General features: G+C 41.6%; 1 long non-coding RNA gene across 1 annotated transcript; it reads right to left on the bottom strand.

Annotated features, from left to right (window-relative positions):
* Nucleotides 1-328: 328 nt before the first annotated feature.
* LOC306917071 lies at nt 329-11,231 on the bottom strand. Its single transcript, XR_013789107.1, has 5 exons — nt 11,019-11,231; nt 7,141-7,264; nt 6,135-6,233; nt 3,670-3,822; nt 329-2,187 (listed from the first exon to the last, which is right to left on the bottom strand). It is a non-coding gene; the product is annotated as an uncharacterized lncRNA (long non-coding RNA).
* Nucleotides 11,232-11,578: the final 347 nt, after the last annotated feature.

The following is an 11,578-nucleotide window of genomic DNA, read 5'->3' as shown; positions in this document are numbered from 1 at the left end:
GGCGCATCCTAGCGGACCAGGGTTTTTCCAAATCCCTCAAAATCACTGAATATAGCTTTAAATAATGACGATGATAGTTAAATAGAATCGTAACTGTGATGCATATGTGGCTTTGTTATGGTCCGAAGGTACATTATAATATGTAGCTGACACCCCTGATCTACACAAACCCAGCAGCTTGTGAGCACTTTACTGCATATCAATGAACATAATTATTGCATGAATGTTAATGCATATGACTTGTTAAATACTGACAAATGTGGACACACACTAATGCTCATGTTGTACTACCAGTAACCTATGAGCTGGAGGGAATAATGCAAGATAAAATAAAAATGAAATTCCATCATGTTGAATAGAAAATAACATCCATACACAAGATAAAAATTAAACTCCATCACAAGATACTATTAATGGGTATTTTATTCTGTCATGTTGATATTGTCAGATTACACATTTAATTCCTCTGCTTTTGCATCATTGTCATCCTAGGATTAGACTGACTGATCATTATGTCTTAAACTAAAGGCTTTTAGCCTGTATGAGTCTTCATGTGTCTTTTTAGATTACTTGCCCGAGTAAAGCCTGTACCACAAACTGTACAAGAGAATGGCCTTTCGCCTGTATGAATCCTCATGTGTGTTTTTAGATTACTTGTGTCAACACAGCCTTTACCACATACTGTACAAGAAAATGGCTTTTTGCCTGTATGAATCCTCATGTGTGTTTTTAGACTACCCGCCTGAGTAAAGCCTGTACCACATACTGTACAAGAGAATGGCTTTTCACCTGTATGAATCCTCATGTGTGTTTTTAGATTACTTGTGTGAACACAGCCTTTACCACATACTGTACAAGAGAATGGCTTTTCACCTGTATGAATCATCATGTGTGTTTTTAGACTACCCGCCTGAGTAAAGCCTGTACCACAAACTGTACAAGAGAATGGCCTTTCGCCTGTATGAATCCTCATGTGTTTTTTTAGACTACCCGCCTGATTAAAGCCTGTACCACAAACTGTACAAGAGAATGGCCTTTCGCCTGTATGAATCCTCATGTGTGTTTTTAGATTACTTGTGTTAACACAGCCTTTACCACATACTGTACAAGAGAATGGCTTTTCGCCTGTATGAGTCATCATGTGTGTTTTTAGATTACCTGTGTTAACACAGCCTTTACCACATACTGTACAAGAGAATGGCTTTTCACCTGTATGAATCCTCATGTGTGTTTTTAGATTACTTGTGTTAACACAGCCTTTACCACATACTGTACAAGAGAATGGCCTTTCACCTGTATGAGTATTCATGTGTGTTTTTAGATGACACACCTGAGTAAAGCCTGTACCACATACTGTACAAGAAAATGGCCTTTCGCCTGTATGAATCCTCATGTGTTTTTTTAGACTACCCGCCTGAGTAAAGCCTGTACCACAAACTGTACAAGAGAATGGCCTTTCGCCTGTATGCATCCTCATGTGTGTTTTTAGATGACTTGTGTGAACAAAGCCTTTACCACATAATGTACAAGCAAATAGCTTTTTGCCTATATGAATCCTCATGTGTATTTTTAGATTACTTGCCTGAGTAAAGCCTGTACCACAAACTGTACAAGAAAATGGCCTTTCGCCTGTATGAATCTTCATGTGTGATTTTAAATTCCCTTTTAGATTAAACATTTTGCCACATTCTGTACAATTAAAACTTTTCTTCCCTGTGTGACTCCTCATGGAGTCAGTTTGTTTCGATGATTTCAGGTTCTTAGACAGCTTGCGCTGTCCTCCCACATTGTGTGTGTTTTGTGATTTCAGTGTGTTTAAAGCTGACTGATCTCCCCTAGTCTCCTCCCACTCATCACTGTCTTCAGTGTCACATTCAGAACAGTGTGAAGAGAGGAGCTGGTTGTCAATGGTTGATTGTGAAGTTCCACAGTCCTCTACATCAGCTTGTGTTTTCATGTGTACAGTTGAGGTGCCGGCTACAGGCTCTGTCTCTCTGTTTTCACCATCTTCTGCACTTTTCACTGCTAGTAATGTCAACGCTGCTCCACCAGCCTCTTCTGGTCTTTGAAGTAAGTCCTCTTGTTCATCTTTAATCTGTGGAGCTTGTGGTTCCTCCTGGACCAGACAGGAGCTCCTCTCCTCTTCAGGTGGAACCTCCTCTTTACACACAGGAACGTGCAGAAAGTCTACAAAAACAAAATACAATGTGTTATGACCCTTATGGTCTAGGAGCAAAGGCCCTGCAAAATATTAAAAAAGGACAACCAGATTAGCTTTTAGAGTGGCTATTTTCGGTGCGGGACCCCGTGATATGACAATGGATATATTTGGCTTTACACTTCAGGCTTATTTTGTCTTATGGCAGCGTTGCTCGCTGAAAGTATCTGACCTACAAGCAAGTTCACAGTGCATTGTGATGAGACATGCTGTGGACTTTATCTTTCGTCAGAGTGACACTGTCGTCAGAACTTCTTCAGTACCGTCATGACGAGGTAAGGCAACAAAGGTGTAAGAACGAGACGCCATATTATCGATTGTAGCATATTTGTCATTTACACTTAAATGCCTTATTTTGAATGATGTTGATATGGCGATGCACTAGTATAGCCTTTGTGTTATTGACATGTTTGTGGTCTGGCGGCTGGGGTTTTGTGAGGCGTGTTACCTTCCATGACTTGGATGTTTCCACAAACACTGCTTGCAAATTATGACTCATTAATTCACACCTGATTGCGTTCCTTTAAGTAGCCTACCACACCCGGGGTGAGCATGTTTTTTAGGGGCTTGCGTTCTTGTATTCTTGCGTTCTTGTTATCGGACCCTACAAACTCTCCTGCGTGCTCAGATCAGCCAACGCAGGGAAGCGGGAAGTACATTCACTATTAACGCCGGGACAACTCACAAAATGGAACAATATAGCCTGCTATAGGCTACAGCTAAACGCAGCAACTCACTGTATATATTTATATATTATATTTTTTGTACTTGATTGGGTTTCGACTATAGTGCAATTAGAAAAGCCTCCTGTGGATAGGTGCTGAAAAATAGCACTCGTGCAATATACACTTTAAGCAATAATAATAATCTGTTCGTCTAATGTGATTGTGATGTCCATGTCAAATTAACGAACAGAACATAACAGCAATTCCTACATTGCAGCTAATTGCAATGTGTTGTGAGCTTGTGGATTGACCATTTCAGGCAACTGTTCCCCCCACAATATACTGTAGGTATACTAGGGTTCAAATGGTTAAACCTCAAATGAAGAAGCTGATTAAAAGATAGTCAGAGATCTGTCATCTTACACAGTTCAGACTCAAAGAGCCATTTCTAGACACATCGTCTCCTACAGAGACACACCATGAAAATCTGTTTGAGACCTACTTACTGTAAAGAAAATCACATGGTGAACTTATATTGTCATGTTTACTTTCTCATTGCATTTGTGCAAAATATGATGTTGCTTTTGTTTATGGTAATAAGAAAATAATCTTTCTAAATGAAATTTGAGAGATATTCCAATGATGGATTTTCATATTGGCATATTATCAGTGTCCCGATATGTTTTGCCATTGTTATTGTAGTGAAAATAACTTTAAATAAGACATTGTGGCAGCCCGACAGAACAGAAAATAGGAGGAGAAAAAGGAAGAGCAAATTAAACTTACTGAGGTGTTGGTGGTCTTCAGGTTCCTGTTTAATAGAAATGTCTTCAGGTTCCTGTTTAATAGAAACGTCCTCAGGTTCCTGTTTAATAGAAACGTCCGTGGCTGAGTCTGGAGAGTTCATCTTCACCTGCAGTCTGGACTCCACACACTGGTCTGAAATGCAGCAAGTGAATAAGGACTTTAATAACTGGAGACCTAGTGGAGATTAGTGATCGACCGATATGGTTTTTGGCCGATATATCCGATCACCGATTAGTGGACAATCAAAAAGCCGATAGCCGATATTATGAACCGATTAATTTAAGTTAATTTTTTTTTTCAAGAATTCAAGAATTCCTTATATGCATTGGAGAATATTTATCGCTTATAAAAAAGGAAGTGCAAGAAGCACCAACATTGTTTCAGTAACACTTCCCCCCCTCCATCAAATGCAGCTTTTTTTTAAATTCAAGTGCAAACATGTACTGTAGCAGCATATATATATTTTTTCCAATATCTATCTATCTATCTATCTATGAATGCACCAAGTGTGTGTGTGTAATTGTCCAGAACCGCCCCAAAAAGGCCTCTGCCCGGGCTCTGGACCGGGCCCATGCGGCGCCCAGCGTCCATATATGGAGCTGGCCTGTTCTGACCTCACAGCACTCCATATTTGGGCATGCCTGACACAGAAGACAGAACTCCACAAGCTGGCTGCATACTTCCTATTTGGGCATGCCTTACAAAGAACTCCATATATGGGCATAAAAGGGAGACAGACATAATATCTGGGTGGGGCATTAATTTCCAACTTGCATCGTTCCAAGTAGGTCAGTGCCCAATGGGCTGTAGCTTTCATCAAAATTGGTGATCTACAAGCCCACAGCACATTGCAGCATGACATGTTGAGAGCTTGTAGATCTGCTGCCCAAAATCTCCAAAGCCATGTGACCTTGTTGTTTTTACTCCACCACTGAAATTTGCCACTTTCAAGATAGTGATCTTTTTTAATGCATGTAGAATGTGTTTTTACCATTCATTTATAGCAATAAAAGACAATATGTCTCAAAACACTGGCCAACAGTAAAATTATTGGCAACTAAATTAATATGAATTAGAAATTAAGACTGCCAATGCTAATGATTGGTCCATTCTTCATTGGCTTGCAGTTAGTTATTGCATATAGCCAAAATGCAATAATCATATTAGGCTGGTCAGGATGGGGGGGAAAAGTTGTCCTTCAGTTGGCTGACACACACACACACACACACACACACACACACACACACACACACACACACACACACACACACACACACACACACACACACACACACACACACACACACACACACACACACACACACCAGGCAATCAATAGACAACGTGTTACAGCTGTTGTTTGCAGCGTTAGCAGGCAGCAGCTAGCTTGGCTAACGTAGTTCTACCACTGCTCTCTGTGACTCTGTCCCTCTCACGTGTGGATTTTATTTTGGTTAATTGAAGATGAAAACAGCAAAGCTTTTTATGGTTACAAGGTTAGTAGCCTATAATCCTTTCTCCTTCCTGCAGTCAGTGCAGTGGCCCTCTCTCGGACTCCGTGTGTGTGTGTGTGTGAGAGAGAGGAGACGTCAGTGCAGAGTGTGTGTCTGACTGTCTGTAGAGCGGAGCCGTGTCTGTCTACTCCTCCGAGGCGGAGCACTGGGAGAGTCAGACACGCAGCTATACATCTCCTTACAACCGTACTCTACCGGATTTTCAATGAAAGTGGTTGTTTCACCATGTTTGCGCATTTATGAGAAATATAATAATCGGCCGTTTTTTTTCGATTATTTGTTTTTAGCACCGATACCGATATTAATTAAAATCATGAATATCGAAGCCGATAATCGGCCGTGACCGATTATCGGTCGATCACTAGTGGAGATTACTAATAACAATAATATTATTGTTATTAGTATTCTCCACTAGGTCTCCAGTAACCTCGCCTCACCTCGGAGGAAAGCCTGGTCTCTGTTTCAAAAATCTGTATGATCCGGTCGGGAGCGGATTATATTGTTACGTCATGTAAAGTCAGGAACAATCTAACGGAACTTTTATTGAGAAAAATCGGTTTGAGGGAAAAGGAAGTTGCCACCCCGTTGTTCCTGCCTGTCGACTACAAAAGAATACTACAACATGACGTAACAATATCATCAGCTCCCAACAGGATCATATATACTAACTGAAATGGTGCACAGGCTAGGTCTCCAGTGAGAATAAAACTGGCCTGCCATCCACTCCCATGTTAGAGACATTTCTAGAACACTCATATTGGAACACCCCTTTCCTGTATCGTTCCACTTCACCCGAGACCACCATTCAATTTTCAATGGACTTTAACTATTGAACTGATCGGTGGATTTACAAGCAGTTTCGGTTGCAGCAGCAGCTGTTGTTATGTGACAATGAACACCACCTTGAAGGTGGAAAAGAGAGAGACTTACTGAGGTCTGGCTGCTCTTCAGGTTCCTCCTGTTTCACTGAAACAGGTCTGGCTGGGTCTGGAGAATTCATCTGAGCCTGCTGTCTGAACTCCTCCGAGTCTGGAAAGAAACCATTGAAATCCCAGAGGAGTATAGGATTAAATAAGACCAGAAACTCCTCTGAACTTGAATAATACATCATTTATTTTTGTCGTGGATGTATGTAATGTATATTTATAAATCTGATAACGCTGATGTTCACTTCCGGTTCATTTCCGCAGGGGCGTAACTAGCAAGCAACTGCGTTGGGTCCCAGAAGCAAGGGGGGCGACACACGGCCGCCCAACCGTGCTGTCGGTAAAATAAAATTATAAATACAGACAGCGATGCAATAACAGTTGAGTTGACCAACGTTTGGCAGAGCCTGGTGGTGGCTGCTGCTAGCACACAGCCACACACCATAGGCACACACGTGCCTCGCCTCCCAACAGCTCTGGTGGAGAATAACGTGAAGGAAGTCAGAAGTTACGAGTGTGCAGTGGGCTCTCCCGAGTCCAGACTGGATTCTGCGGCTCTGTTCACAAATCCCAACTACTGTACAGTGCCCCGCTGTTTATAAACCAAAATGCAGACCACGTGAGGGGGGTGGTGTCTGGCGCTGATCAGCCTGCGTGGGGGCCTACTGACATCCAGTTACGCTGCTGCATTTCCGGTTGTATCTGTCGCTTAGTAACCTAAAACCATTGATATGTTAGCGAAGAGCGCCATCTATGGTAAACCACTGAAAAGAACATTGAATGTAAAGCACCGTCTTTGGCAGTTAAGAGTTGGAAACGCGTTGGAAATGCTTAACTGCATAAATAAATATAAATAGCCGTTGTTGGCAGTCAATGTTTGTGCAGCCACCCAGATGTAAAATAGACATGGGCCGTGAGAGATTTCGGCAGATTGTCGCTATGGAAGCGATTAAATGTACAATAACTCATGGCTCACATGTTTAACTAGCTATAAATAAAACAGTACATACCCATCCTGTACAACTTTACTACAGGTTGCAGCTTTGCATGAAACAGTCCCTGGTCCACTGACAGTGCTGAATATCTTTTGGAGGTCATCTCTCCTGATGGCGTGAGATCTCCTTCTGTGGTGCTCTGTGGAAATCACCAACAGAAAATAATGTTTTAGTTATCATTCAGCTTCATCTTATAGCTGTTTTAACATTTAGAGTTCAATTTAAACCAAAATGAATTCAATATATTTTAACATTTCCTATCAAATTCATCTGCACTACAAAAATAAGAAAGACAATACTAAATAAATAATGCCACACATTCACTCAGCAAACTAAAGGCTCACTTCTGCCTCAATTAAAATGGCTGCTTAGGGACAATTTGATATTTTACATATTACTTGTGAGCTTGTAGATCGGCTATTTTAGGTTTGGGAGTCCATATATTAGGTTTGGTGGTCCAAGTATAAAGGGTTTAGTGGTTAAACTGAAGTGACATTGATACATTCCAAATATTAAAGTATTCTGCAGAACCACTGGACTTGTGTCTCCCTTATGATGAATTCCTGTTTGGTTCTTTGACTATATAGAAGTGTCTATTTGTACGTCTCTAAATGTTTTGATGAATTGAACAAGGTGGACCCTCTTGTAAACAATGTAATGCTTAATTGGGTCGTCCACTCACAGTTAACAGTCTTTGTATTGAGTTTGTGCTTGAAATGTACTGTAATTCTGCAAACTGTTAATAAATATTTCAATCAAATCAATCAATGTCACGGCACCACACTGGACTAGTCACTGTAGGTTCATAATTCATATTTTTCATTCAATACATACACATATGTTTCATTAAATAAAATAACCAATTGACCAGCCTCTAAGCTGCATGTGCGACATGATGTCGTTAAAACATTTGCTCCGCTAGAAAAAAATCACACCCATGTGAAGTGAGTGGTGCAACTCCGTGTGGGGGTCACCGGAACATCCAGACCCCCAGGAACGCGGCCAGGGTGCCGGCCCAATTCCGGCGAGCCGCCTGTGTCCGAAATGGTTGAGAAATGAGTGAGTGTTAGCCAGCCAGGGACAGACCCAGGGACCCAGATAGCTGTCTATAGGAGTGGTTGCACCACTCAAAAATCCACAGCACACCACTGTTTGCACTTTTGAACCTTTATAGCAAATATGCAAAGCCATGTTGACGTCATCACGTGCCATTCACAGGCATGTCCATTACGTGGCGCGACCCTCCCGTAGACATGCAAATGCAACGCCTTTGTGTTCAAGGAGAGCCAGGGGGTGGGGTTCAGTGGGAGAAGGTGAAGGTATTTAATTTGATGCATGATCAGCCGTTTTGCCAGTGAGTGTACATTACTTCTTAAGGGCACTAATTACACTGCCAATGACCGCATGTACTGTTGAACGTCTGTTTTCTATTGTACAAAGAGTAAAAAGTGCACGCAGAACTACAATGACAATATCTCGCATAGTCTGTGTCAGAGTAATCTAGTAAGAGAGTGGTGACACGCTTTGATCTCGCCGCAAAGCGGGTACCTATGGGCGATAGTTCCAAACATTGCTCCAATGGCTGGAACTATTCCATTGAGATAGAATGAGCACTTACGCATTACATTGTTACAATGACAGTCAACGGGAGTGTCATTACTCTCTTACTAGATTACTCTGGTCTGTGTCTCCTACCCACTGAGCATTTTTTAGTCTAATAGAAGTCTAAAAATGAAAGTTTTTTAGACGTCTATTCTTAGATTAGACGTTGATTAGCGGTTGTTTAAACGTCTATATATAGACGTTTTTTTTATCCCATTTTTAGATGCACGTCTAATAGCCGGCTATTGCTCAGTGGGTAGCGTTTGAGAGAAATGTAACTGAAGGTCTGAATAATAATCGCCAATATATAATTATAGGCTAATTAAGTATCCTATAATCTAAGTAACTAGTTAACCAAGATTGTGACAAAAACAGAGGGAGAAAGGAGAAGACGTCTAAGTAGTGGCAGCGGTGGCCGAACGGATTGCGGAGCGGTCTTGATACCGGAAGGTCGCCAGTTCGAATCAGCGGTCCGACACGTTAAAATTACCACCGCTGAAGTGCCCTTGAACAAGGCATTGAACCACTACGATGAAATGTGTTCTATGAGCAGGGCCTGGCTGGAAACAAGTTCTTGAGCTTAGCCCAGATACCCTGGGTAAATATAGTAATCAAAATGAATTCAATATATTGTAACATTTCCTATCAAATTCATCTGCACTACAAAAATAAGAAAGACAATACTAAATAAATAATGCCACACATTCACTCAGCAAACTAAAGGCTCACTTCTGCCTCAATTAAAATGGCTGCTTAGGGACAATTTGATATTTTACATATTACTTGTGAGCTTGTAGATCGGCTATTTTAGGTTTGGGAGTCCATATATTAGGTTTGGTGGTCCAAGTATAAAGGGTTTAGTGGTTAAACTGAAGTGACATTGATACATTCCAAATATTAAAGTATTCTGCAGAACCACTGGACTTGTGTCTCCCTTATGATGAATTCCTGTTCGGTTCTTTGACTATATAGAAGTGTCTATTTGTACGTCTCTAAATGTTATGATGAATTGAACAAGGTGGACCCTCTTGTAAACAATGTAATGCTTAATTGGGTCGTCCACTCACAGTTAACAGTCTTTGTATTGAGTTTGTGCTTGAAATGTACTGTAATTCTGCAAACTGTTAATAAATATTTCAATCAAATCAATCAATGTCACGGCACCACACTGGACTAGTCACTGTAGGTTCATAATTCATATTTTTCATTCAATACATACACATATGTTTCATTAAATAAAATAACCAATTGACCAGCCTCTAAGCTGCATGTGCGACATGATGTCGTTAAAACATTTGCTCCGCTAGAAAAAAATCACACCCATGTGAAGTGAGTGGTGCAACTCCGTGTGGGGGTCACCGGAACATCCAGACCCCCAGGAACGCGGCCAGGGTGCCGGCCCAATTCCGGCGAGCCGCCTGTGTCCGAAATGGTTGAGAAATGAGTGAGTGTTAGCCAGCCAGGGACAGACCCAGGGACCCAGATAGCTGTCTATAGGAGTGGTTGCACCACTCAAAAATCCACAGCACACCACTGTTTGCACTTTTGAACCTTTATAGCAAATATGCAAAGCCATGTTGACGTCATCACGTGCCATTCACAGGCATGTCCATTACGTGGCGCGACCCTCCCGTAGACATGCAAATGCAACGCCTTTGTGTTCAAGGAGAGCCAGGGGGTGGGGTTCAGTGGGAGAAGGTGAAGGTATTTAATTTGATGCATGATCAGCCGTTTTGCCAGTGAGTGTACATTACTTCTTAAGGGCACTAATTACACTGCCAATGACCGCATGTACTGTTGAACGTCTGTTTTCTATTGTACAAAGAGTAAAAAGTGCACGCAGAACTACAATGACAATATCTTGCATAGTCTGTGTCAGAGTAATCTAGTAAGAGAGTGGTGACACGCTTTGATCTCGCGGCAAAGCGGGTACCTATGGGCGATAGTTCCAAACATTGCTCCAATGGCTGGAACTATTCCATTGAGATAGAATGAGCACTTCCGCATTAGCCTACATTGTTACAATGACAACGGTGGGTAGCGTTTGAGAGAAATGTAACAATGTAATAATATAGGCTAATTAAGTATCCTATAATCTAAGTAACTAGTTAACCAAGATTGTGACAAAAACAGAGGGAGAAAGGAGAAGAAAATACCTTATTTTTTACTGGGGTAACTACTGGTTGTTTATGAGCACATTTACAAGCAAGCAGAAAAATACGATTGATGTTCCATCTTAAAAGACGAGTCAAACAAAGACAAACGAATGAAGCACAACGTGAATAGTTTACCTGCTGTGTTTCAGTGGTTGAGCTGCTAACAAACGTCCTCCTGCTGCTTAACGACCACACTGTTTTGAAACGACACGTTTTTACTTTTCTTTGTTTGTTAAAGTGTCAACCCAGATGCCGGTACCCTGCGGGGGGGATTAACGATGTCGGATCTTTGGTTTAAACTTCCCGAAATGTAAAAGTGTGCATCAAAATGCCACCGCGCAGTCAACACACCGCCATGTTGTTTTCACAACTGCATTGTGGGTAACGGTCTTCTTCTTCTTCTTCTTCTTCTTCTTTTGGATTTCCGGCAGTGTGGACGCCGCGAGGCGTATTACTGCCCTCCACAGGTTGGGAATATAATGTCTCCTTTGGCATCCTCAGTGAATCATATTTACAGTGCCCACCCGAACTTTCCCCTTATACTGATATTTCGGTTCTATCCTTCAGCCGCATTTGGCTGAGTCAGGGTAAACCCCTCTCTCAATGTGTTGTCCAGTTCTTCAGCACTTAAGTCTTCCACATTCAAAAACATCCTGCTGCTTCCAGCACCATCTTTATGTAACCCCTAGAGGGAG

Source organism: Electrona antarctica (genome assembly GCF_951216825.1).
Source record: "Electrona antarctica genome assembly, chromosome: 24".
Classification (NCBI taxonomy): Eukaryota; Metazoa; Chordata; class Actinopteri; order Myctophiformes; family Myctophidae; genus Electrona; species Electrona antarctica.
This window is presented reverse-complemented; position numbering and strand designations above follow the sequence as displayed.